Source organism: Mobula birostris, chromosome 13 (assembly GCF_030028105.1).
Source record: "Mobula birostris isolate sMobBir1 chromosome 13, sMobBir1.hap1, whole genome shotgun sequence".
Taxonomy (NCBI): domain Eukaryota; kingdom Metazoa; phylum Chordata; class Chondrichthyes; order Myliobatiformes; family Myliobatidae; genus Mobula; species Mobula birostris.
The window spans coordinates 3,501,881-3,528,097 of NC_092382.1; the positions used below are offsets into that span (position 1 = coordinate 3,501,881).

General features: G+C 45.3%; 1 protein-coding gene across 13 annotated transcripts in view; it reads right to left on the bottom strand.

Moving 5' to 3' along the window:
* LOC140208256 (NACHT, LRR and PYD domains-containing protein 3-like) overlaps positions 1-26,217 on the bottom strand; it is an 85,713-nt gene that overhangs the window by 45,534 nt on the left and 13,962 nt on the right. For all 13 annotated transcript variants that reach the window (XM_072276817.1, XM_072276815.1, XM_072276816.1 and 10 more), the window contains exon 2: positions 21,353-21,575. The gene's annotated coding sequence lies outside the window, so the exon portion shown is untranslated. The remainder of the gene's footprint in view (positions 1-21,352; positions 21,576-26,217) is intronic.

Consider the following 26,217-nt stretch of genomic DNA (forward strand, 5'->3'; position numbering starts at 1 on the left):
AGGAAAGTTTCCTTCATCAGCACACAGAATCCCATCTAGTGAGTGTGAGAAACATAGAAAATAGGTGCAGGAGTAGGCCATTCGGCCCTTCGAGCTTGCACCGCCATTCAGTATGATCATGGTTGATCATCCAATTCAGAACCCTGTACCCGCCTTCTCTCCATACCCCCCTGATCCCTTTGGCCACAAGGGCCACATCTAACTCCCTCTTAAATCTAGCCAATGAACTGGACTCAATAGAGAGTCCATAGAGCGACTATACCTGCCATTATAGAATGATCCTGGGCAAGTGCAGAAGTTTGGGTTTCAAAACTTTGCATCTTGTGATTGTGGTGCCATTTATTTCAAGGTAATTAAGGAAAAGGATAGGTCTGGTCTTCCGGTTGAGAAACTAAATTGGAAAATGTCTAATTTTGATAGAACCTGGTTATTTTCATGCAAACGTAAATTTGGTAAGTGGGAATCCTACAAAAGTGAAAGCTTGAGAATACAGAATTTACAGTGGCATGCAAAAGTTTGGGCACCCCTGGTCAAAATTTCTGATACTGTGAATAGCTACGCGAGTAAACGATGACCTGACTTCCAAAGAGCATGAAGTTAAAGATGACACATTCCTTTAATATTTTAAGCAAGAAAACTTTTTAAAATTTCCTTCTTTTACAGTTTCAAAATAACGAAAAAGGAAAAGAGGCCGAAGCAAAAGTTTGGGCACCCTGCATAGTCAGTGCTTAGTAAAACCTTCTTTGGCAAATATCACAGCTTGTAAACACTTTCTGTAGCCAGCTAAGAGTCGTTCAATTCTTGTTTGGGGGATTTTTGCCCATTCTTCCTTGCAACATGTTTCTAGCTCTGTGACATTCTTGGGCTGTCTTGCATGCACTGCTCTTTTGAGGTCTATCCATAGACTTTCGATGATGTTTAGGTCGGGGGACTGCGAGGGCCATGGCAAAACCTTCAGCTTGCGCCTCCTGAGGTAGTCCATTGTGGGTTTTGAGGTGTGTTTAGGATCATCATCCTGTTGTAGAAGCCATCTTCTTTTCATCTTCAACTTTATTACAAACGGTGTGATGTTTGCTTCCAGAATTTGCTGGTATTTAATTGAGTTCATTCTTCCCTCTACCAGTGAAATGTTCTCCATGCTACTGGCTGCAGCACAAGCCCAAAGCATGACCAATACACACCCATGCTTAACAGTTGGAGAGATGTTCTTTTCATGCAATTCTGCACCCTTTTTTCTCCAAACATGCCTTTGCTCATTGCGGCCAGAAAGTTCTATTTTAACTTCATCAGTCCACAGGACTTGTTTCCAAAATGCATCAGGCTTGTTTAGATATTCCTTCACAAACTTCTGATGCTGAATTTTGTGGTGATGACTCTTCCATGAAGGTTATATTTGTGCAGGTGTTGCTGCACAGTAGAACAGTGCACCACCACTCCAGAGTCTGCTAAATCTTCCTGAAAGTCTTTTGCAGTTAAACTGGGGTTTTGATTTCCCTTTCTAGCAATCCTACGAGCAGTTCTCTTGGAAGGTTTTCTTGGTCTTCCAGACCTCAACTTGACCTCCACCATTCCTGTTAACTGCCATTTCTTAATTACATTATGAACTGAGGAAACGGCTACCTGAAAATGCTTTGCTATCTTTTTATAGCGTTCTCCTGCCTTGTGGGCATCTTTTGTTTGAATTTTCAGAGTGCTAGGCAGCTACTGCTTAGAAGAGCCCATAGCTGCTGATTGTTTGGACAAGGCTTCATGTGCCAAGTTACTTATAAAGCTTTGAAATTTGCATCACCTGGCCAAATGTCTGTGAACTAGCCATAGCCCTAACAAGCTAATTAAGGTCTGAGACCATGGTAAAAGTTATGACAGCTAACATCTCTTGGGGTGCCCAGACATTTGCATGGTGCTCCTTTCCTTTTTCCCCCCACTATAAAATTGTACAAAACAAAAATAATACACTAATCTTGCTTTAAATGGTGAAAAGAATGTTTCATTTTTAACTTTATGACTTTTGGAGATCAGTTCATCTCCTACTCACTTAACTATTCACAGCAACAGAAATTTTGACCAGAGTGCCCAAACTTTTGGATGCCACTGTATCATTGAAGTTGTGGGATACAGACTGGACAGAAGTTGAATAAGATGGTTGATATATATCATTGAGGTGGTGGGATGGAAACTGGACAGAGGTTGAACAAGATGGTTGATATATATCATTGAGGTGGTGGGATACAGGCTGGTCAGAGATTGAACAAGATGGTTGATGTATATCATTGAGGTAGTGGGATGGAGACTGTACAGAGGTTGAACAAGACGGCTGATATTTATCATTGAGGTGGTGAGGTACAGGCTAGACAAAGGTTGAACAAGATGGGCAGGGGAATGAGGAGATGGAACTAGGTGGGAGTAGGGATCAAGACCATCACTGTTGGTCCTCCAGCAATACACAGGTACTGAATTAATAGCAGATACTACTGTATAAAAGATCAAGATAGAACAACATGAAATTTGGCATATACACTTCTCCCCTAACCAAATGTTATAAACGCACCATGGAAAGTATCCCATCCAGATACTTCACACCTTCGTCTGGCTACTGCTCCGCCCATGACTGAGCACATCATAGAGACCAACCTCCCCTCCATGAACTCAATCTACACTTCCCACTGACTCAGTTAATCAAGCTGTGCACTCAAAGATCCCCACAACCTGGGACATTCTCACTTCTCACCCATTCCTCATCAGGGAGAAGCTCTAAAAAACCTGAAGCCATGTACCACCAGGCTCAACAACGGTTCCCATTCACTGTTATAAGCAAACTGAATGTCCCTGGTGTGATAAGATGGACACCTGACTTCACCATGTAACTCGAGGTGACCTTACACTTTCTCTGGAACCATAATGCTTTGTAACTGTTATTGTTTTACCTTCTATCGCCTCAAAGTACCATTTAATGAATTGATGTATGTGGATGGCACACAAGACAAAATTTTCACTGAACCTCTATACATGACAATAACTAACAGATTCCCCATTTTAATGGTGTGGAAATTATTAGACAGCCTGGGTTGCCGGGTTGGATCTTCTGCAGGGAGAGAAGTGAAGAGTAGAAATTCTTTTCAGAACCCAGATACATGGAAACGATTATCGAACCCAGGTATCAATCCAGGTGAAGTTTGGATCCGCTACCGGGCCAGGTGATGGAGATAAAGTTCCCAGGATACATCTCAATGGATGGGTTCAGTCCCGGCCTCACCACCTCATCCTGCTCCTAGGACCACAGCACCAGGAGCTGAGCGGCATTCAGGTTCAACAACGCGGACTCACCCGGCAGGTTCCGTCCAGGAATTGCGGGGGTGGAAGCGAAGGCCAACTGTTCAGGGAAATAATGGGAATCACTGCCGGACATCGCTCGGGACTGAACTTGATTCTCACCAATGGGACCTCATTGGTCTCACCCCGCAGAGAATGATCTCTCTCCCGGCTCCCCGCCCCAGGGGGGCGATGTCGCTCTCCTGATCCCAACCCCACAAACGATCCGCTGCATCCATCCACACAAAAAAAAAAATCACTGCCCATCCAGGGACTGAGCATGTGCAATGTGATTGTACGTCATAGAGCGGGGTCAGGGCCTCAGAAACAATCCTGCGGATGCTGCTGATCTGTAGTAAAAATGGAGCGGGGAACAGGGTCATGTGATGGGTGCAGGGTTTCTCATTTAAACCAGTGACTCTGCTCCTCGCTCCTCACATGCTGCCCGATCCACCCGCCACAATTTCCACATTTCAAATTTACACCAGCTACATTTTTAATTTTTCTCTCTGCATCTACCCTGTCCCATCCCTGCACCTCCTGGGTCACAGAGATAGGGTTTCGATTCCCATTACTGGGCAACAGACAATTCAGACCCAAAAAGGAACTGTGCATTCAAACCACTTCTATCTTTACAAACACTAATATCTATTTACATTCCCCCGGGCTCACTGGACAGGAACACTGAAACATCAAGTGAGAAACAGCAGGAGGTGGCCATTCAGCCCCTCCAACCATTAACAAGATGACAGCTGCTCCATGTTCCGTCCCAATCTTCATTTCTTCGATCCCTTAGGTCTGCAAACATCTGTTGACCTCTGCCACTATTTCAATCTGGATCCACCTGGATCCACCTCTCACTCCCCAGCTCTTGCCCCATCCCCACCCCTCACCTCTTTTCTCTGATTATTTCCCGTCCACTCTCAGTCCAGAGGGAGGGTCTCGGCCCGAAATGTTGACGGTCCATTTCCCTCCACAGATGCTGCCCGAGCCACTGAGTTCCTCCGGCAGTTTGTTCTTTGGTCTGTATAACCCATGTTCGTATGGGGGCGGGGGGGGGGGGGGAGAGCAGGATTTTACTCCATATTCCAGGTGCAATCTCAACAAGGCTCAGATAATTGTTAAAGTCATTTTCAGCCTTACACCAATGAGTACTTCTGACTTCCTTCCCCACCCACCCACCCACTGTACCTCAGTCTCTCACCATTTTTACACACTCAGTGTTTCTGTTTCTCCTACAGAAGTGGTGATCTCACTATTCCCACATTGGGCTCCAGCTGACATGTTGTTCCCACTCACTCCTTTTGCCTCCATCACGCTGAAACCTCTCGACAAGAGACATAGAACATCAACCAGTACAGCACAGGAACAGGCCTTTGGCCCTCAATGTTGTGCTCAACCAATTAAATTTGCTATCAAAATGTTAAAGAATCAAATCCCCTTCTGCTTACAAAATGTCCATATTCTTCGATTTTCCTCACGTTCATGTGCCTATCAAAATGTCTGTAGAAAGTCCCCAATGTGTCTGCCTCTACCACCACCCCACGCAGCACATTCCAGCGACCCAGCACTCTGTGTTAGAAACACCTGACCAACACATCTCTTTTAAAATTTCCCCTCTCACCTTAAATGCATGGCCTCTGGTGTTAAACATTTCTACCATTGTAAAAAAAATTCTCTGTCGACTCTATCTATGACCCTCATAATCTTTATAATCTCACACCAGCCTGCGCCGCTCTGGAGAAAACAACTCAAGTTTGTCCAACCTCTCATCACAGCTCATGCCCTCTAACCCAGGTAAACCTCTTCTGCACCCTCTCCAAAGCCCCGTCATCCTTCCTCGAATAGAGCGACCAGAACTGTATGAGATATGCCAGATGTGGTCTAACTAGTTTAATAAAGCTGCAACACAACTTCCCGACTTTTGAACTCAATCCCTTGAATAATAAAGTTAAGCACGCCGTTTGCCTTCTTAACCACCCGATCAATCTGTGCAGTCGTTTTCAGAAAGCGATGAACTTGGACTCTAAGATCCCTCCGATCATCAACACTGCTAAGGGTCTTGCATTTACATTCGACCTACCGAGGTGCCAAGATGATCATTACTACTGAAATCTCACTGAGTTGTCTCAGGTCCTGTTGAATTTATTGCCAAGTGCACAAGTATGGGAAGGTACAGGGACAGAGAAACACTGACTTGTAGCAGCATCACAGGCAAGTACATTCAGATAACACACAGAACATAAATTACACAATTCTGTGTCAGTCACAATAAAAATATCGGTTTTACGTCATTAACAACATATAAATATACACTTTGTGCTGATAACAGACTTGGAAATGTTGAATTTCCTCTCTCAGCCAAATTGTCGACAGTTTAGGAACAACTGGGCTCCAAGCACCGGTCCCTACAATACCCACTGGGAAATCCTGAAGGCCCACAAAGGGTCTTGTTATTCATTCTTTTTAAACACATAGACAACAGGAACAGCAGCAGGCCACTTGGCCCTTCTTGTCAGCCTTGTTATTCAATAAGACCTTGGGCTGGTCCATCCTTGCTCCCCAACACCAATCCGTTTTCCACTTTCCCCAGGCAATTGGCCCCACTTGCAAGTCAACAATCTGCCGGTGTTTGCCCCCCAATGTGGTGAATCCCTCTGCTCGCCACCACCGTGGGCTCAGACATTTCCACAGATGAGTCCCTCCTGTCCCCACCGGGACAAACATCCTGTCCGCCCCCTCTCTCACCATCTTCATCCTTTCAATAAAATCCCCCTCTCCCTCCCCGGGGAACCGGCATCAAACCGACGGGCCGAGCGGTCTCCTCCTACCTCTCAGCGATACATCAGACTCCGGCCGCAGGAGATGCTTCACAAACGCCCCAACTTCCCTCGGAGGGAATTGGAAATACAGGTTTCCCCCACCATCCGAAGGTAGAGCGTTCCTATGAAACGGTTCATAAGCCGGAATGTCGTAAAGCGAAGAAGCAATTACCATTTATTTATATGGGAAAAATTTGTGAGCGTTCGTAGACCCAAAAATAACCTACCAAATCATGCCAAATAACACATAAAACCTAAAATAACAGTAACATATAGTAAGAGCAGGAATGATACAATAAATACACAGCCTATATAAAGTAGAAATACTTTTCCACAATCATTGCCGGCACTGTTCTCCGTAGTGAAAATCTGATGCAAGCGCTATTGGCAAAAACACTCTCTCCAGTAACCTTTAAACTAGGAAGCTGCCAAATCATACCAAATAACACGTAAAAATATACAGCCTATATAAAGTAGAAATAATGTATGTACAGTGTAGTATCACTTACGGGAATCAGGAAGACAGCGCAGAGCACACTGATGATGGTGTGTTAGACTGAGTCGTCAGAGTTTGGGTGGTGCAGTTGCCCCCACCCTCCGGGCTGCCAACCGATACCAATCCGTGAAGAATGCAGAGGTCCAGCGGTGGCCGGGAGGCACACAGCACATCTTTAAGAAAAAAGGCGAAAAAAACAAGCTAATTAATTACGTGCCGGGCCGCACCTAATTAATTTGCTTGTTTATTTCAGCTTTTTTCTTACAGATGTGCTGTGTGCCTCCCGGCTACCGCTGCATTCTCCGTGAATCGGTATCTGTCCACGGCCTGGGGGTTGGGGTGGTGGGACACTGGGGTGTCATCTCATCGTCGTCTGTTTCCATTAGGGCAGGCAGCTCATCTTCTCCGATGACTGCCCGCCTCGATGTCGAAGGTCGAGGTTCATCATCTGCTGTGGAAGGCTTGCTTGACTGCTGAGCCTCGCGCATTTTTCTTTCATACAGTTCTTTGTAAGCACTCAAACCATCTTGCAAATACTGTATGCCCTAAACCGACGTACCCTTTCAAAATTAAAGTTGTACTTTATCATTGCAGCGAAAATCTCACGCAGTTGCTTCACATTCAGTTCCTGGACGACTTCACTTTCGCTACTGAATTTGGTTTCGATTGTTATCCTTTCCTCTTCCAATTGCATCAGCTCTTCATCTATCAGTTCTTGGTCATGGGATGCCAAAACCTCTTCAACATCATCTTCCTCAGCTTCCACAAGCCAAACTCACTTTGTCCTCACTTCACTCACCACGATTGAAACACTTAATTATGTCTAGTTTTACGCTAAGTGTAACACCCTTATGAGCTCTTTTAGGCTTTTGCAATACCTTAGAACTCATCTTGCAAACTGCTACTCACAGGCACATGTTTAAGCAATGCTGGCGAGAATGCAGTTCCGAATCCGGGGGGAGAGCAGCTGCTCGGGGCATGCACTGCCTTTTTATTGCACGCTGCCTTTCTTTGTAACAGTGAAAACACCTTCTGTTAGCGAAATCAGGTAACTAATGTAGGTCTTTCATAATAGTGAGGTTTCATAAAGCGAACGTTCAAAAAGCGGGGGACACCTGTGAATCAAAAAGCGGGACATTTACTTTGAGGTTTTTTCTGCTTTGACCAGCAGATCGGGGAGGGGTTAACACCCCCTCGGCTGGTCCGCCTCCGCTATTGGGTGTCATCAGTGATTCACATCTCTTCCCATCAATAGGAATAACACAGCTTGTAAGTGCTCTGTTGAGAGTGCCAGTGGGTGTAGGGTGACGCGATTAGTACTTCAGTTGTTAACCTGTCTCAGCGTGAGCTGGGCAGCGTGTGTACGACGTAAGGTACCGCACACGTGACATCAGGTCCTGGTGTAGGGGGACACTAAATGGACATTTATTTTGATTTCAGAGGGACAACAAAATCAATCATGGGATTCGCCTGGTTGTGCCATGTTACTGGTTGAGTAGGTAGTGTGCTGTTTGTCTCGAGTTGGGTCACAAAAACCTAAGTTTTTTGTGGAGGATTTTCTAGGCTGATCTGGTTTCACTAGTTTAATCAGTGCAGGTGTCTCACTATTCAGTATTTTGGAAGAAGAACAACTGTTTTATTAATGTAACCTAGAATTTCCAGCCGGGTCTACACATGGTGTTTTAGACAACAGAAGACCTCTCGTCCCTGCAGTCTCTGTATCCTGGTAAACTCAACACCCTGACAATGTGGATCATAGATACCCCTTCCTCTCAGAGTCAGGGGATCACTCAGACAGCTGATCACTGAGTGGATTTATATTTGTTGATTGTTAAAGTTTGTCAGAGTCGGATGGATGGAGTTGATGTAGAGGTCGGGAGTGTCACAGAATGCCCACGCCTTGTCCCTCCGGCTTCCAGCCACTGGGGGCTCCGCGGGGCTCTCTTCTTAATTCTCCAGAAATATTCTGACAGTGTGGAAATGATTTCAATATTCATGGCTGTATCAACATCCAGCAAATCGTTCCTTTCAACTAACTCCGCCCACACGCGGGCTCTCGCTGATTTTTCGTAGTGATGGCAATGCATAAATTGCAAGAAGAACTCAGCAGTCCTGGCAGCATCCGTGGAGGGAAATAAACAGTCGACGTAAAACGCAAACACGAGGAAATCTGCAGATGCTGGATATTCAAGTCACACACATCAAAGTTCCTGGTGAACGCAGCAGGCCAGGCAGCATCTCTAGGAAGAGGTACAGTCAACGTTTCGGGCCGAGACCCTTCGTCAGGACTAACTGAAAGGAGAGCTAGTAAGAGATTTGAAACTTCAACATTTCTGGAAAGGAAGGGCGAAGGAGCCAGATGACTGATTGATTAGAAAGGTGCGGACTGTTATCCTGTGAGACTCAGTGGTGTCCGTGTGTCAGCAGCTGCCTGTCCGCGCACATTCCTCACACGGGAGTGGCCTTTCTTCTGAAATTAAATCCAATTTATCCGACAATTCACTATCATTAGAGAATGAGCAAAGTCGCTTTAACCGTTTTTCCTGCAGGGAAACCGATAAAACCTATACCCTGCTACAGGAGACACCACTTGCATCTGATGCTGTAACCGGATGGCGTTCGGTGCGGTACCGGGTAATCACAGTCTGACTTCCCGAGTGAGCAGCAATGGAAGTGGACTAGTGTGCTTAACCTGCGCGGCTAGATCAGCCTAAGATGCCGTATTAATTGACATTTTTGGGCACCAATGGAGCTAAGTAACTCGCACGTCAGTTGTCTGACAGATGACGGGCGCATAAAGTTTCCCAAACGGGCTCATCGCGAGTCCGGAACCGCAAGGGTAACGAGCTCCGCGAGAGCGCGCATGTCGGGCAGCGGGCGGGGCGGGGCCAGAAACTGGAGCACGAGAGCCCCAGGGAGTCTGCACCGGGATTAACAGGGAACGGGGAGCGTGTCTGATACCCACCGCACGTCCAGCTCAGCAAGTTAGTCATAAATTCGATCCTTTAACACAGCTGGGGTGCATAAATAACGCACAAAGCTGGACGTAAATAATTAATGTTTGCTTTCAGTTCAACTGCATAAATAAAATCCTATCTCCCTTCGTGTGGTAAACCATGTATATATGTTGTAACTCGGTTACCTGTCTGGACACACCCCTCTGCTGACTGTCCCTGTGGCTCCTCCCACAGAGTCCTGTATAAAGGTGTTCACCTTGCCCCTCCCCCTCAGTCCGGGGGCAGACACTCACTGTGGAGGTCGTATTGTACAGCGAATAAAAGCCTTTCAGTATTTTACCAAACCTCAGTCTTTTGGAGTAATTGAAGGTGCTTCACTTCGCATGCAGTTATTATACTAAATTACACTAATTAAATTGTCAGAGCTTTTCTATTCAACATAGCAACACGCATAACTGGACCATACCGCCCCTCAAAACTGCTGCTGCAGATCATGAAATCATGTCTGATCAGATCTAAAATTTCATTGCGTATTTCCCCATGTCTATTCCGGTAATACATCAAACCCGACGTTTATCAAGAATCTCGGCCTTTGACAGAATCAAAGACTTTGCTTCCACTGGCAATTGACGAGAAGAGTTCAGATTGATCACAATCGACACAGGAACAATAAATGTATTCGTCTGAAATAAGAAACTCTGAAAACGGAACAGGTGTTTGCTGTACAGCTCTCGCACCCTTGCTTTGAAACAGGAGGCGATTGTTCTGGAGCTGATGTTAATCTTTACCTAACCTGTGGAAAATGTAAATCATGCAAGCAGGAAACAATTGGAACACAAAAGGCACCACAGCCAGAAGTGGCTTAAAGAGAACAAAAGTCTCCTTGATCGTTGATCCAATGCACAGACAACTGGTTGTTTGGAAATAAAGATCGGAAATAAATATCAGAAGCTGAATTATTCTCACCTTAATTCCCGAAGAATACGCCGACAGTGTGGATACTGTGTATCGTTTTTTACAAATAGCCCGCCCACCGCCCCACACGGATCTCTCGTAACCATGGTAACACACACAACACCGGAGGAACTCAGCAGGTCAGGCAGCTCTATGGATGGGTGTAAACAGTCGACATTGCGGACCGAGTCCCTTCATCAGGACTGGAATGGAAAGGGGAAGCGGGCAGATGATTGACTGATTTGGAAGGTGAGGCTTGTTGTTCTGTGAGACTTGGTGCTCAGGGTCTGCGTGCAGGCAGCTGCCTGTCCCTGTACATTCCTCAGAACAGGGAGCGGCCGTTCCGCTGAAATCAAATCCAAACCGGCTCGACAAAACACTGTCATTCAAGCGTGAAGAAAGTTTAATATTGTATTTAACCCTTCCTGCTACAGGAAAAAGCCATATAACCAGTGACTCGATGTAAAGGACATTACCTAGGATCTCGAAGGTCGACTGAGGTGCTCCCGGTGCGGCCTCCTCTACATCAGTGAAACCCGACGCAGCTTTGTCGAGCACCTCCGCTCCATCCACCACAACAGACAGGATCTCCCAGTAGCCACCCACTTCACCTCTGCTTCCCACCCCATTCAGATATGTCCACACATGGCCTCCTCTACTAAACTCAGGTTGGAGGAGCAACACATCATATACCGTCTAGGTAGTCTCTAGCCCCTTGGTATGAACATAGAATTCTCCAACTTCCAGTAATTCCCTCCCCCTCCCTTGCTCTATCCCAGTTTCACTCTGCCCCCTCCCCCAGCTGCCTATCACCTCCCTCTTGGTTCCCCCTCCTTCTACTACCCATTGTCTTCTCCCCTATTCCTGCCTGTCACCTCCCTGCCTCCCCTCCGCCACCCCTTTATCTTTCCCCTTACTGGTTTTTCACCTGGAACCTACTAACCTTCTCCTTCCCACCCTCCCCGCACAATACTTCAAATTAGGCCTCATAACCCTCTTAAATCATGCAATCTCCTGTACTGAATACTTTAATTTATGACCAATGTGCCAAAGATTTCTTTACTACCTTATCTAGGTGTGCAGCCACTTTCAATGAATTGTGGACCTGTGTTCCTGGACGTTTTTGTTCTATCCCAATCCTCAGGTCCCTACTGTTCACTGTGTGAGACCCATCCTGGTTGATCTCAACCGAAGTGCAACAGCTCGCAGGCCTGCATTCAATCCCATCTGCCATTATCAGCCCATTTCCCACCTGATGCAGATTCCTCTGCAAGCTCTGATAGTCTTTCTCGCACCCAAACCTTGGTGTCATCTGCAAATTTGCTGATCCAGTTAATCTAATTGTCATCAAGATCATCGATATCGTTGACAAACAACAACAGATATCAGCACCGATCCCTGCGGAATTCCACCAGTCACAGGTCTCCAGTCAGAGCGGCAACCATCTGCTACCACTATTTGCCTTCCTCCTCCATGCCAACGTCTACTCCCATTTACTACCTCACCCTCAACACCAAGAGAATAAAATTTATTGGTCAACACCCTATGCAGGACCTTGTCAAATGCCCATTTAGAAAATATCCAGTGCCTTTCCTTCATCAACCTCCCTGATAACAATCTTCGTACCTTCTTCAAAAAACTCAGTAAGATTGTCTAGAACCGAAAAAGTCATGTTGGATACAGTATCCCTAATCAGTCCTGTTTATTTAAATACTCCTATATCCCGTCCTTCCAATGCCTTCACATGGCTGATATCAGGCGCACCAGCCTATCATTTCCTGGTTTAATTTTGGAGCCTTTTTTAAACAGCGGATCAAAATTAGCTATCCTCCAATCCTCTGGTACCTCTCCTGTCTTTGAGCATAACATAAACATATCGGCTATGTCCCTGTAATTTCTGCATTCGCCTCCATCGGGATCCGACGGCTGAACTTCTCAGTCACTGGGGATATATCCACTCGAATTTGCCCAATATGCCAAACACTTACTCATCCATAATCCGGATAATATCCATGGTCTCAGTTCTCCTTTGCCTCACTTCTATAGATTCTTTTCCCGAGTGAACACAGAAGCAAAAATCCACTTAAGAACTGCTCTATCTTTTTTTGCTCCATGCATACATTACCATTCTAATAATCCAGATGATCAATTGTGCACCCTGCAATCTTTTGCTTTTAAAAGATCGGTATAATCCCTCACCTTGTCTGCTAGGACAACCTGATGCCACCCGATAGCCATTCTTTCCTCAATGTTATCTTGCATTTCCTCGACTCCATAAGTGCCTCAATTTTTTCTTACCTGCCTACACCTGTTATGCGCCTATTTTTTTTTCTATACCAAGGCCTCAATTTCTCTTCAAAAACTTTTATATTTACCTTTTATTTGGACAGGCACATTGAAGTCTACAAATTTTATCTTTCAAGGTCTCCCACTTACCAAGTACCCATTTGCTAGAATATAGCCAATTCACACTAGTCAGAATCTTTCTGATAACATCAAAATTGTTCTTTCTCCAATTTAGAATCTCAACCCATGGAGCAGAGCTATCGTTGTCCACACTTCCTTTGAATCTGATGACATTATGATCACCGATACAAAGAATTTCCCTACACAGACTTCTGTTACATGTGTCCTGTCTCAGTCCCTAATGGGAGATCAAGTATCACACTTGTGTCTTTTGGACTTCAATGTACTGATTAACGTAATTTTCCTGAAGACATTTGTCAAATACATGAGTACATCTACTCAATATACAGCATGAGAGTTCCCGTCTATATTTGGAAGGTTAAATTCAAATTATAACAAATTATGTTTCTTGCAATTTTCTGCAATGTCTACTAATTTGTTCCTGTAAATCCCTCAGACTCTTGGGTGGTCTATAAGACAGACCCATTAACATGTTTAAACAATTTTACTTTCTCCAATCTATCCATAAGACCTCACTGGATGAGTTCTCCGATCTGTCCTTACTGCACACTGCCATGACATTTTCCCTGAGTAGTGAAGCCACCCTGCCCCTTTAATCCCTCACACTCTGCCATGTCAAAAACAACATAACCCCAGAAAATCAAGCTGCCAGTGTTCGGCAAGCTATTGTCAGTAATGGTGACAATATCATAATTCCACGTGTTTATCCATGACCTAAGCTCATCCGTCTTTCCTTCAATACTTGCTGCATTGAAATATACACAGCTCAGAACATGAGTCACAACATGGTTAACCTTCGATTCCTGACTCTGTCTGAGGTCTTAACAAAATCTATTTGAGAAACTTAGATAGGTACAAGGATGGGAGGGAATGGAGGGCAGGTCAATGGAACTCAACAGATTAACAGTTCGACAGGGAGACTGGGAACTGTGCACAGTAGAAATCCCGGTGTGGGAAAGGGAGAGTAGGAATCATTCGCCGTAAAGCAGCCACTGTGGGATATGGAGACCAAGAATGATGCGTGATAATATCCAAAGACTGAGAATTGTTTGTGGAAAAATCCCCATGTGGGATTGGAGACCGGGAAATGCGCGTGGTATAAACCGCCACTGTGGAATATCAAGACCGGGAACCACAATCTCAGGGTGGATTTGTTCAGTGACTTGTGATCAGCCATGATGAACATCCTTGCAGTTGTGGATGAATAAATATTTAATCCAATAATTCTGGCCTCCCTCACTCATCGAAGCCTCCTCACCACCACTCTTCACCCTGCTCTCTTCTCCATGCCTCTGCCTCACCCTCCACACTCGCCCCACTCTACTCACCACCCATCAACCTCGCCATCCTTTCTCATCATCCCCCCTGGTGCTCACCCTCATACCCCTCCGCACCCCACACCTTCACTCCTTCTGCCCCAATCCCATCTCCCTCACTGCTCAGTCATTGATGTCATTCTCACTCGCCCGTCTTTCCTCGTCGCCCAACTCGGTCACACATCCTCCGCAATGTACAGCTAACCACCCCACCTCCTCACTACCCATCTCACACATCCCTCCATGCCAACCTCGTCACACCCCTCCTTACTCACTGCCCCTCTCACTCACCCATTCCTCCTCGATGCCTCCTGCACACCCCTCCTTTGACATCCCATTCACTCGCCCTTCCTTGAAATATTTATTCCACCTTCCCCTCCTACTCTCCCTAACCCCATCTCCTACTCCTGTCACTCCTTCACTCTCCCCACCATTTACTCCTTCCACAGTCTCGCTCGCCTCTCTCTCTCTGCCTTTCCTTCATCCTCTCTGCTATTCCAATCCCCTCTCTCTACGCCTCCCATTACCCTCTCACCATTCATCCATCCCTCTCACTCCCTCTGTCACTCTCCCCCCTTTTTGTTCCTCTCTCTCTCTCTGCCCATTCTTTCCCTCTGACCCTTTCCCACTCTCTCCCCTCTTTCTAGACCTCTCACCCTGCTTTCTCTCTCCCCACCTCACTCCCCCTGTCCTTCTCCCCTTCATTCCCTCCCCACCTCTCACTCTCTTACTCCACCTCTCTCTTGCCTTCTCCCTTCATTCCCCATCTCTCACTCTCCCTCGCTCTACTTCCCCCACATAATTTCAGCTTCCCCCTCTCCACCTTCCACACACTCACCTTGCCCTTCCCCTTACCCTGCTCACCCCATCACTCTCCCCCTTACCATCACAGTCTCCCCCTTGTACTCACCCTTACATCAACAGCAGTTAAATGTTTAGTGGGAACTGTGACTGTGAACGCTGCAGGTTCCATACCCGAGGCTAATGTTCTTTAATTTAAAGAATGTTGCAGTTGGGAATGGCACAGACTGGTTTATTTGAAGGAATCTTGAAAAAAAAAAGGCAACTACAGATGATGAGAGTTGAGGTAAAAATAAAATGTTGTAAACTCACAGCAAACAGGGCAGCAAATGTAACTGGTAACGTTATGGGTTCGAGACCCTAGGTCATGTTCTTTATATCACATTAAAGGCTCTATCACTCCATCCTGCAGCAGAAATGGTTAAATACAATATTAAAGTGACTTTGTTCACACTCAAATGAGAGTGAGTTGTCAAACCTGTTCCATTTGATTTCAGCAGTTGTGAGGAAAGTGTGTCTGGCAGTTTGCAATGATATCAAAACGCTGTTGGACAATTCTTGGGGAATTACTGTGTGAATCCTTCAACTTTTGGTATTCATCATAAGTTCCCATTAAAAGAAAGGGCGGGGATGTAAAGACACAAAAACATTAGGTAGCCGGGAGGAGGTAAATTTAGTCAAGAAGGAAAAGGAAACATGTAAAGCTTCAGAGTTAGGATCAAACGAAACACATGAGGAGTATAAAGGCACCAGAAAATAACTAAAAAAGGGAATTATGAAAGCAAGAGAGGTCATGAAAAATTCTTGGCAAGTTGGATGAACGTGAATCCTAAGCCATTCTATACATTCATCAAGAGCAGGGGGATAACTAGGAAGAGAACCGTAATGCGTTCTCTTCAGTAATCATCTCGAATCACATCAGGCTGGCACCATCCCCAGCATTCACAAAACTGCATGTTATATTATATCAAAGAAGACCTCACAAATAACTACCTTGGAATGGATCTCTACTTTAGAAGATGACCTGAAGCATCTTTGTGCCTACTTTAAAAACATAGAAAGCAAAGCAACTTTATCTCACAAAATGGAGGATATAAAACAGTTCCACAAAATGGCAGCTTCCATCTCCAAACACGAGGCAGGAGCAAAGACAATTGATCTGTCTGCTTCCACTGTCCTTGACCCACTCGACTTTTGACATTTTCTTCCACCATCGTTAACAAATTGACAATAATGAGTTAAATTGCTCCCAATTATCACCGTCATTCTGTATTGATATAAAATTACAGTGCCACAGTGTGTCCAAATATGTCAGTAGATCAACTGCTGAGATATTTATCAAATTAACATTATACAGACAGGCTGCAACAGGGACAGGAGTAAACTGTCCAGATGCACCGACCTATTAACACAGCCAAACGGGTTCTCATCCCGCATAACCTCGCCCCTGAGATAATGAATTTGATTACTGGTGTCCCATTCTGCACCCCATCCTGGGACACTGTTGGCATTACAGGTGTCTGAAACCGAGCCCCACTTGCGTCTTTGAATAACATTATGGTGCACCATTCTGCACCCCATCATGGGACGCTGATGGCATTTATAGAGACCCTTACTGAGACTAATCCTGGGGCATTGTGGGAAAATGTTTGTGTTTCCATCGATTTTGGGAGAGAGAGGATGTGGTGAGTGCAGTCGTCACAGAGAGTTACAAGGGATTTCAGCCAACCTAGAACAACAGGAGTTGTATTCTATGAATGTCTCGGAGATGGGGTTGTTTTCGCTGCAGTTGGAAGTTTCCACATCCCTTAAGAGGCTAACAATTATACCAGTGCCCAAGAAGAGCAGTGTGAGTTGCATTAAGGACTATCATCCATAGCAATCACAGCTACTGTGATAAAATGCTTTGAGAGGTTTGCGATGGCTGGAATTAGCTCTGCTTATTGCAATTTTCCTGTATCCGTAATAGGTCACAATGCGAACTCATCGGATCATCACGAGGCTTGTTTCTCGACTAGAGCTCAGCGTGTAATGCAATTATTCCTATAGTTCTGATCAAAAATCTCAAACCCCTGGGACTTTCTGCCTCCCTCTATAACTGGATCCTCGTTTTCCTCACCGGAAAACCACAATCTGTGCAGATTGAAAATAACGCCTGCACATCGCTAACAATCAATACTGGTGCACCTCAAGGATATGTGCTTCGCTCACTGCTCCACTCTCTCTGCACCCATGGCTGTGCGGCTAAGCACAGCTCAAATGCCAGTGACAAACTTGCTAATAACACTGCTATTATTGACAGATTTTCAGATGGCGAGAAGGCAAACAGGAGTGAGATATATCACCTAGATGAGTGGTGTTCCAGCAACAACCTTGCACTCAACATCGGTAAGACCAACGCACTAATTGCGGACTTCTGAACGGGTAAGATGAGGGCACAGACACACCAATCGTCATTGATCGGTCAGCAGTGGAAAAAGTGAGCGACTTCATGTTCCTGTGTGTCAACATCTCTGAGGATCTATCCAGTGCCCAGCGTATCGATGCAAAGAATGCACATCAGCGACTATACTTCATTAGGAGTTTGACGAGATTTGGGATGTGACCAAAGACTCGCAGATTTCTACAGTTGTACCACAAATATTGTTCTAACTGGCTGCACATCACTTGATATGGTGGGGTGGGGTAAGTGGAGAAGCTACTGCACAGGACCGAAATACTGTCAGGAATGTTGTCAATTCAGTCAGCTCCATCATGGGCAGTGGTCTCCGTAGCATCCAGGACATCGTCATGGAGCGATGCCTCAAAACAGCAGCATCAGTCATTAGGGATCTGCTTCACCAAGGACATGCCCTTTTCTCATTGGTATCACCAGGAAGGTGGTACAGGAGATTGAGGGCACACACTCAACGAGTCAGGAACCGTTTCCTTCCCTCTGCCAATTGATTTCTGAATTGACATGGAACCCATGAACCTACTTCACTAAATTCATTTTTGCAATACTTATTTAATTTAACTTTTAGTAACAGATACTTACTGTAATACAGTTTCTTTCTATTATTATATATTGAATTGTACTGCTGTCACAAAGCCAATAATGTTGAAATATATGCCTATGATATGACACATCGTCCTGATGACTCTTCGGGGATTAATTCTGATTGGTCCATCGGGCTGAAGATCCACTTCCCATGTTCTTCTCCGTTCCCCAATAACAAACTGTGCAGATAGACAGACAAAGATCACATTCCCTATCCCTGGGACCCAATCACAGCCGCTGTGGGGCAGTAATGCCACTGCTCTGCTCGTTGGAGATGGGAAACCATCTTTTTCATTTCACTTTCCACACAGCCAGACTCTGGACATTGCCGATTTGGGGCTGTGTTCAGAGGGATATCCCAGGCTTTTTGAAGCAGACTCGCTCCACTGCCCTGAGAGGACACTTGCAGTGTGGACGGTGCTGCAGCAGCCCCGGGGACATCAGATCCTGGACTCAGACACTGGGCATTGGGCAACAGCACAACTGTATAATTTCATATTTCATAACTTTCATGGTTAGTTTCTCCCCGGAGCAGCAAAAGTATAACGTGCAAGAATGTTGTTGGTCAGTTATCAGACTGGGACAACGAGACAATTACTGCTCTAGGAAAAAGAGCAGTTACTTTACTGAATTAAAAATATATAGTTTAGTACAATTTAGCAAGACATTTGGCAGAGTCTCACATGGCAGATTAGTCAAGAAGGTCCAGGGGTTTGGCATTCAGGATGAGGTGGCAAACTGACTTCGACATTGGTTTCACGGGAGAGCCAGTAAGTGGTGCAAGATGGTTTGACTCTCTGACTGGAGACCAATGACTCGTGGAGTGCAGCGGGGTTCAGTGCTGGGTTCATTATTGCTCATCATCTCTGTCAACGATCTGGATGATTTAATTACTGCAATAGTTATAGAACATAGAATAGTACAGCACAGTACAGACCCTTCAGCCCACAATGTTGTGCCAACCCTCAAACCCTGCCTCCCAGATAAGCCCCTACCTTAAATTCCTCCATATACCTGTCTAGTGGTCTCTTAAACTTCACTAGTGTATCTGCCTCCACCACTGACTCAGGCAGTGCATTCCACGCACCAACCACTCTCTGAGTGAAATATCTTCCTCTAATATCCCCCTTGAACTTCCCACCCATTACCTTAAAGCCATGTCCTCTTGTATTAAGCAGTGGTGCCCTGGGGAAGAGGCACTGGCTATCCACTCTATCTATTCCTCTTATTATCTTGTACACCTCTATCATGCCTCCTCTCATCCTCCTTCTCTCCAAAGAGTAAAGTCCTAGCTCCCTTAATCTCTGATCATAATCCATACTCTCTAAACCAGGCAGCATCCTGGTAAATCTCCTCTGTACCCTTTCCAATGCTTCCACATCCTTCCTATAGTGAGGCCACCAGAACTGGATACAGTACTCCAAGTGTGGCCTAACCAGAGTTTTATAGAGCTGCATCATTACATCACGACTCTTAAACTCTATCTCTCGACTTATGAAAGCTAACACCCCATAAGCTTTCTTAACTACCCTATCCACCTGTGAAGCAACTTTCAGGGATCTGTGGACATGTACCCCGAGATCCCTCTGCTCCTCCACACTACCAAGTATCCTGCCATTTACTTTGTACTCTGCCTTGGAGTTTGTCCTTCCAAAGTGTACCACCTCACGCTTCTCCGGGTTGAACTCCATCTGCCACTTCTCAGCCCACTTCTGCATCCTATCAATGTCTCTCTGCAATCTTTGACAATCCTCTACACTATCTACAACACCACCAACCTTTGTGTCATCTGCAAACTTACCAACCCACCCTTCTACCCCCACATCCAGGTCGTTAATAAAAATCAGGAAAAGAAGAGGTCCCAGAACAGATCCTTGTGGGACACCACTAGTCACAATCCCTCAATCTGAATGTACTCCCTCCACCATGACCCTCTGCCTTCTGCAGGCAAGCCAATTCTGAATCCACCTGGCCAAACTTCCCTGGATCCCATGCCTTCTGACTTTCTGAATAAGCCTACCGTGTTGAACCTTGTCAAATGTCTTACTAAAATCCATATAGATCACATCCACTGCACTACCCTCATCTATATGCTTGGTTACCTCCTCAAAGAACTATCAGGCTTGTTAGACATAATCTGCCCTTCACAAAGCCATGCTGACTGTCCCTGATCAGACCATGATTCTCTAAATGCCCATAGGTCCTATCTCTAAGAATTTTTTCCGACAGCTTTCCCACCACAGACGTAAGGCTCACTGGTCTATTATTACCTGGACTATGCCTACTACCTTTTTTGAACAAAGGGACAACATTCACCTCCCTCCAATCCTCCGGTACCATTCCCGTGGACAACAAGGATATAAAGATCCTAGCCAGAGGCTCAGCAATCTCTTCCCTTGTTTTTTGTTCAGCAACAGGTTATTTGCCTTGGTCCGTACTCATTAAATTAGTTTACAGTAACTCTGTAGTCAGAGCTTTTCTTGTGAACATACCAGGCAGAAATTGGCCACTCAGCCCATCGAACCTCCTGCCCCACGCAGTGAAATCATGGCTTTCATTCCACAATGCCCGCCTGCAGCTTTCTCTAACTGATCACAACTCCACCCACCCCCACCCCCCACTGTCTGCTGTGTCGAGACCTTGAACAGAATCAATGTCTTTGCTTCTGAAGGAAGTTGAGGACATCAGCTCGAAATACCCACAATAAACACAGTCACAATGAGAAAAACAACATGCATTCATCTGAAATGACAAGTTTTGGAAACAGAAGCTGTGTTGGCTAAACGGCTTTTCGCACACTTGCTTTGAAATCGTAACCCCTGATTCAAGAAGTTTTTAACATTGACATAAATTGTGGAAAACTTCAACCGTGCAGACAGGAAAATGCAAGAACACAAATACCACAACCAACAGAAGAGACAAAATAGAGCGATTAACTTCTTGCAATACACACAAAATGCTGGAGGAACTCAGCAGGCCAGGCAGCATCTAGGAAAGGAGTCCTGGCCGAAGGGTTTCAGCCTGAAATGTCCACTGTTCACTCTTCTCCATAGACACTGCCTGGCCTGCTGAGTTTCTCCAGCATTTTGTGTGTGTTTCTCCGATTTCCAGCATCTGCAGCATTTTCTCTTGTTTGCGAATATCTTCTTGGTCACTGATCCAAAACATAGGTAACATGTTGACTGGAAATAAAGATCGGAAATAAATATCAGAAGCTGAATTATTCTCACCTTAATTCACCAAGAATGCTCAGTCTCAGTGTGGGTATGTTTTCATGTCATTTTCTTCTAACTTCATCCCAGACCATCAGGCCAGGGTCATTCAGTAGCTATGGGGGAGGGGCCGGTGTTGCTGTTCAGTGAGACTCACAACGCGATTTTCTGTGTACAAGCTGCTGCCTGTTTGCAAGGCAGATTCCAACTCGCACACATTCCTCAGAGCAGGGAGCAGTTTCTGTGCGGAAAACAAACAAATCGGTTTGATATTTCGCACTCACATTCAACTGTGAACAAAGCTAATTTAATACAGTATTTAAATACTTCTGTTACATGGGGAAAAACAATAAAAACACAATGGTATAGAAAAGAAAGTTCAGCAGTGTCTGCAGTCTGAATGTCTACTTGATAAAATTGCTATCAGTTTTTGAGAGTTTCCGTTATTTTACCTGAAACACCCATCTTCTGTACATATATCTGAATATATATATACACAAGTTAATTAAATAAGTCAATCTGGAGGGGGGGGGAGAGGGGCAGGGGAGAGGGAGAAGTTGGATAGAGGGGGGATACCGAGTGTGAGAGCATTTGAACTGAGAGGGGACTGTGGGAGAGGAATTTGACCTGTATTCACTCTATCCCATTGTTTGGTTTCTGATGCACCGATCGTACCAATGTCAGGTATACAGTTCCCTAAAATAGAGTAACATTTAGACAGTTCGATAGAGAATGCACTTGGCTTCATAGGAAAAGGCACTGAGTATCGGAGTTGAGAGGTTATGTCACAGTTACACAAGAGGTTGGTGTTGCCGCACTGTGCTTGGTTTTGGTCGCCCTGCAGTAGGAACAATGATATTGAGCTGGAAGGAAGGCAGAGAGAGATTTAAACATACTTTTTTCTCAACAACTTCAATTCCCAAGCCCTGACCATCACATTTTCACCCTGGATGTCCAGTATCTATACACGTCTATTCCCCTGTCAAGAAGATATTTGCTTCTTTCTCCACGAAAGTACCAACCAGCCTCCTCCGTCTGGCAGAACTGGTCCTCACCCTTAACAAGTTCTCCTCTGGCTGCTCTCATTATTTCCAGAATTGAGGGTTAGCCATTGGCACCTGCATGGCCCTCAGCTCTCCATGCTTTTTGTTGGCTACGTAGAACAGTCCATGTTCCAACCCCTTTCAGATAATGTTTCTTTCATTACATTGTCACAAAAACAAAGGAGCTGATTGTGGACGACAGGAGGAATGGAGACAGGCTAACCCCTATTGACATCAATGGATCTGGGGTTGAGAGGGTGAACTGCTTTAAGTTCCTCGGTATAAACATCACCGAGGATCTGACGTGATCTGTATACACCGGCTGTGTGGTGAGAAAGGCACAACAGCACCTCTTTCACCTCAGATGGTTGAAGAAGTTTGGGATGGGCCCCCAAATCCTAGGAACTTTCTACAGGGACACAATTGAGAGCATCCTGACTGGCTGCATCACTGCCTGGTATGGGAACTGTACTTCCCTCAATCGCAGGAACCTGCAGAGAGTGGTGCGGACAGCCCAGCGCATCTGTAGATGTGAACTTCCTACCATAAAGGACATTTAAAAAGGCAGGTGTGTAAAAAGGGCCCGAAGGATCATTGGGGACCCGAGTCACCCCAGCCACAAACTATTCCAGCTGCTACCATCCGGGAAACGGTACCGCAGCATAAAAGCCAGGACCAACAGGCTCCCGGACAGCTTCTTCCACCAGGCCATCAGGCTGCTTAATTCATGCGGACACAACTGTATTTCTATGTTATATTATTGTACATATTTATTATAAATTACTATAAATTGCTCATTGCACATTTAGACAGAGACGCGATGTAAACATTTTTACTCCTCATGTATATGAAGGGTGTAAGTAATAAAGTCATTTCAATTCAATTGACGACTGAATTGGTGCTGCTTTATATATCCATGATCAGGTCATCAATTTCCTCAATGTTGCTTCCAACTTCATCCCATCTTTAGATTCACATTGTCCGTTTCTGAAACCTCTCTCTCATTGCTCGATCTCTGGAAGAAAACTCTTTTATAAATTTACCACGGCTATCTTGACAATAACTCTTTCTGCCCTGCCTCCTGTAAAAATGCTATTCCATTTTTTTTCGTTCCTTCCTCTCTGCTGGATCTGTTCCCAGGGTGAGGCTTTTCACTGATTACAGAGGAAGAGTCGTTTTCTGCCTGAGCCAGATCAGGATGGATTAATCCACAGGGCCTGACTAGGTGTTCTCTCAGATCCTGATGGAGGCAAATGCAGAAATTTACAGGGTCCTAGCAGAGATATTGGCATCATCCTAAGCGACAAGTGAGTAACCGGTGCAATGGAGAATAGTCTATGTTGTTTGGCAGTTCAATCAAGTCTCTAAAAATAACCAAGGAAATTATAGGCCGGTGAGCCTGACATCAGCAGTGGGAAAGTAATTGGATGGTATTCTGAGAGACTGGATTTATACATACTTCAACAGACATGGCCTGATTAATGAGAACCAGCATGTCCAATCAATCCTATACAGTTTTTCAAAAAGGATGTCAGGAAAGTTGAAGGCAGCAAGGCAGTGGATGTTGTTTACATGGGATTGCAAAGCATCAGCCAAGGGGACACCTTGTCAGGCCCTGGAGATTTATCTATCTTAACCTGCCTTGTGACTGCAATCACCCCCTCCTCTGTACACTAAATAGCATCTCTGGGTTCAGTTCTGCTTTGCCTCACTTTTTTAGATTTTGTGTCCCCCCTCCTATGATCTCCCATATTCCATTTGTGGCCACACATAGATTACTATCCTGATCTCCAGGAGGACCAATTTCATTCCTTACAATCCTTGTGCCCTTATCATATCTGTAGATCTCCTAGGATTCTCCTTCATTTTGCCTGCTAGGACAACCTCATTCCTTACTGTAGCTCTCACATTCTTTCTTTATGCTCTCTTGCATTCCTTACACTCCAAAAGTACCTGATTTACTCCACCCTCCCCATATCTGAGATGCACCTTCTTTTTTAGTTTCTTAACCAGTGCCGCAATAACTCTTGAGAACCAAAGTTCTCTAAGCCTGCTATAATTACCTTTAATTCTGACAAAAAAAACACACACAAGCTTTGTACTCTCAATATTTCACTTGCCGTGTGCACCCTTGCTAGAAAACAATCTGTCCAAATGCACACTTGCCAGATCGTTTGTGACACCATTAAAATTGCCCTATCTCTAGTTCAGAATCTGCACCCATGAATCCATAATTACTTTGAAATTAATTGTATTATGATCACTCAATGCAAAGCACTGCCCTACAGAAACTTACTACATCGCCCCTGTCTTATCCCCTATCGGCATCCGTTAGTCTTGCGAGACCTTGGATCTACGCCTGGAAAGTCTTCACTCTCCAGGGCGCAGGCCTGGGCAAGGTTGTATGGAAGACCAGCAGTTGCCCATGCTGCAAGTCTCCCCTCTCCACGACACCAAGGTTGTCCAAGGGAAGGGCATTAGGACCAATACAGCTTGGCACCAGTGCTGTCGCAGAGCAATGTGTGATTAAGTGCCTTGCTCAAGGACGCAACACGTTGCCGCGGCTGGGGCTCGAACTTGCGATCTTCAGGTCGCTAGTCCAATGCCTTAACCACTTGGCCTACTGATTAAGGAAACCTTCCTGAACACATCTGACAAACTCTATCATATCCAGACATTTTACAGTTTTGGAGTCCCAATCTATATGTGAAAAGTTTAAATCACCTACCATAGCAAATTATGTTTCTTGTAGCAGTCTGTGATAAGTTCTACAAGTTTGTCCTCTAAATCTCAGGGATTATCGGATGCTTTGTACTATGGCCTGAATGAAGTGGAATACCATTTTTATTCTTCATTTCCTCCATGAAAGCCTCACTGGACGAGTTCTCCTGCGTGTCCTGACTGAGCACAGTGGTGACATTTTCCCTGAGTAGTAACACGACCCCTCCCCTTTAATCCTTTCCGCTCTGTCCTGTCTACAACTACCGAACCCCTTAATATTGAGCAAGCAATCCTGCCCCTCCTGCAACTAAGTCTAACTAAGAGCTATAACATGATTATTCCATGTGTTGATCCATGCCCTGAGCTCATCTGCCTTGCCTTCCATACTTCTTGCATTAAAATACAAGCATCTTAGAATGTTAGTCACAGCCTTTTGATTGCTGACTTTGTCTGAGGTCTTAAGAATGTCTGTTTGAGGAACTTGGATAAGTACATGGGTGGGTGGGGTACAGAGGTATGGTCAATGGGACTTGATAGATTGACAGTTTGACACAGAGACAGGAACAGTGCCCAGTACAACCCCTGGTGTGGGATAGCCTGATTGGGAATCATGTGTGGCAAAACATCCGGTGTCGGAGAAGGACACAGCAAATGGTGCACAATGGGATACAGAGAATGGGAATTGTGCTTGGTAAAAACCCTGCTGTGGGATTGCAGACTGGGAACCATGTGCAGTACAATGCCCAGTGTGGGACACAGAGACCGGGAACCGTATTAATACCATAATTTTTTTTCAGTGACTTGTGATCAGCCATGACTAACGTCCTTGCCACTGTGGATGAATAATTCTGACCAGACACACTGCCTCGCTACTCATTCATGGCTCCCCACCGCCACTCTCCATAACCCTGCTCGCTTCATCCCTCTCTCTCCCTCTCCCTTCCCAACTCACCCCACTCCCCTTGCCACCCATCACCCTCACCCCTCCTTTCTCATAAGTGAGTGGGAAGTTTGGTGAATGGGAAGCTTTTAAATTCCAACAAAAGGGAACCAAAGCAGCTGCAGGAAAGGAGAAGATGAAACATGAAGGCAGACTAGCCAATAACATGAAGCAGGATA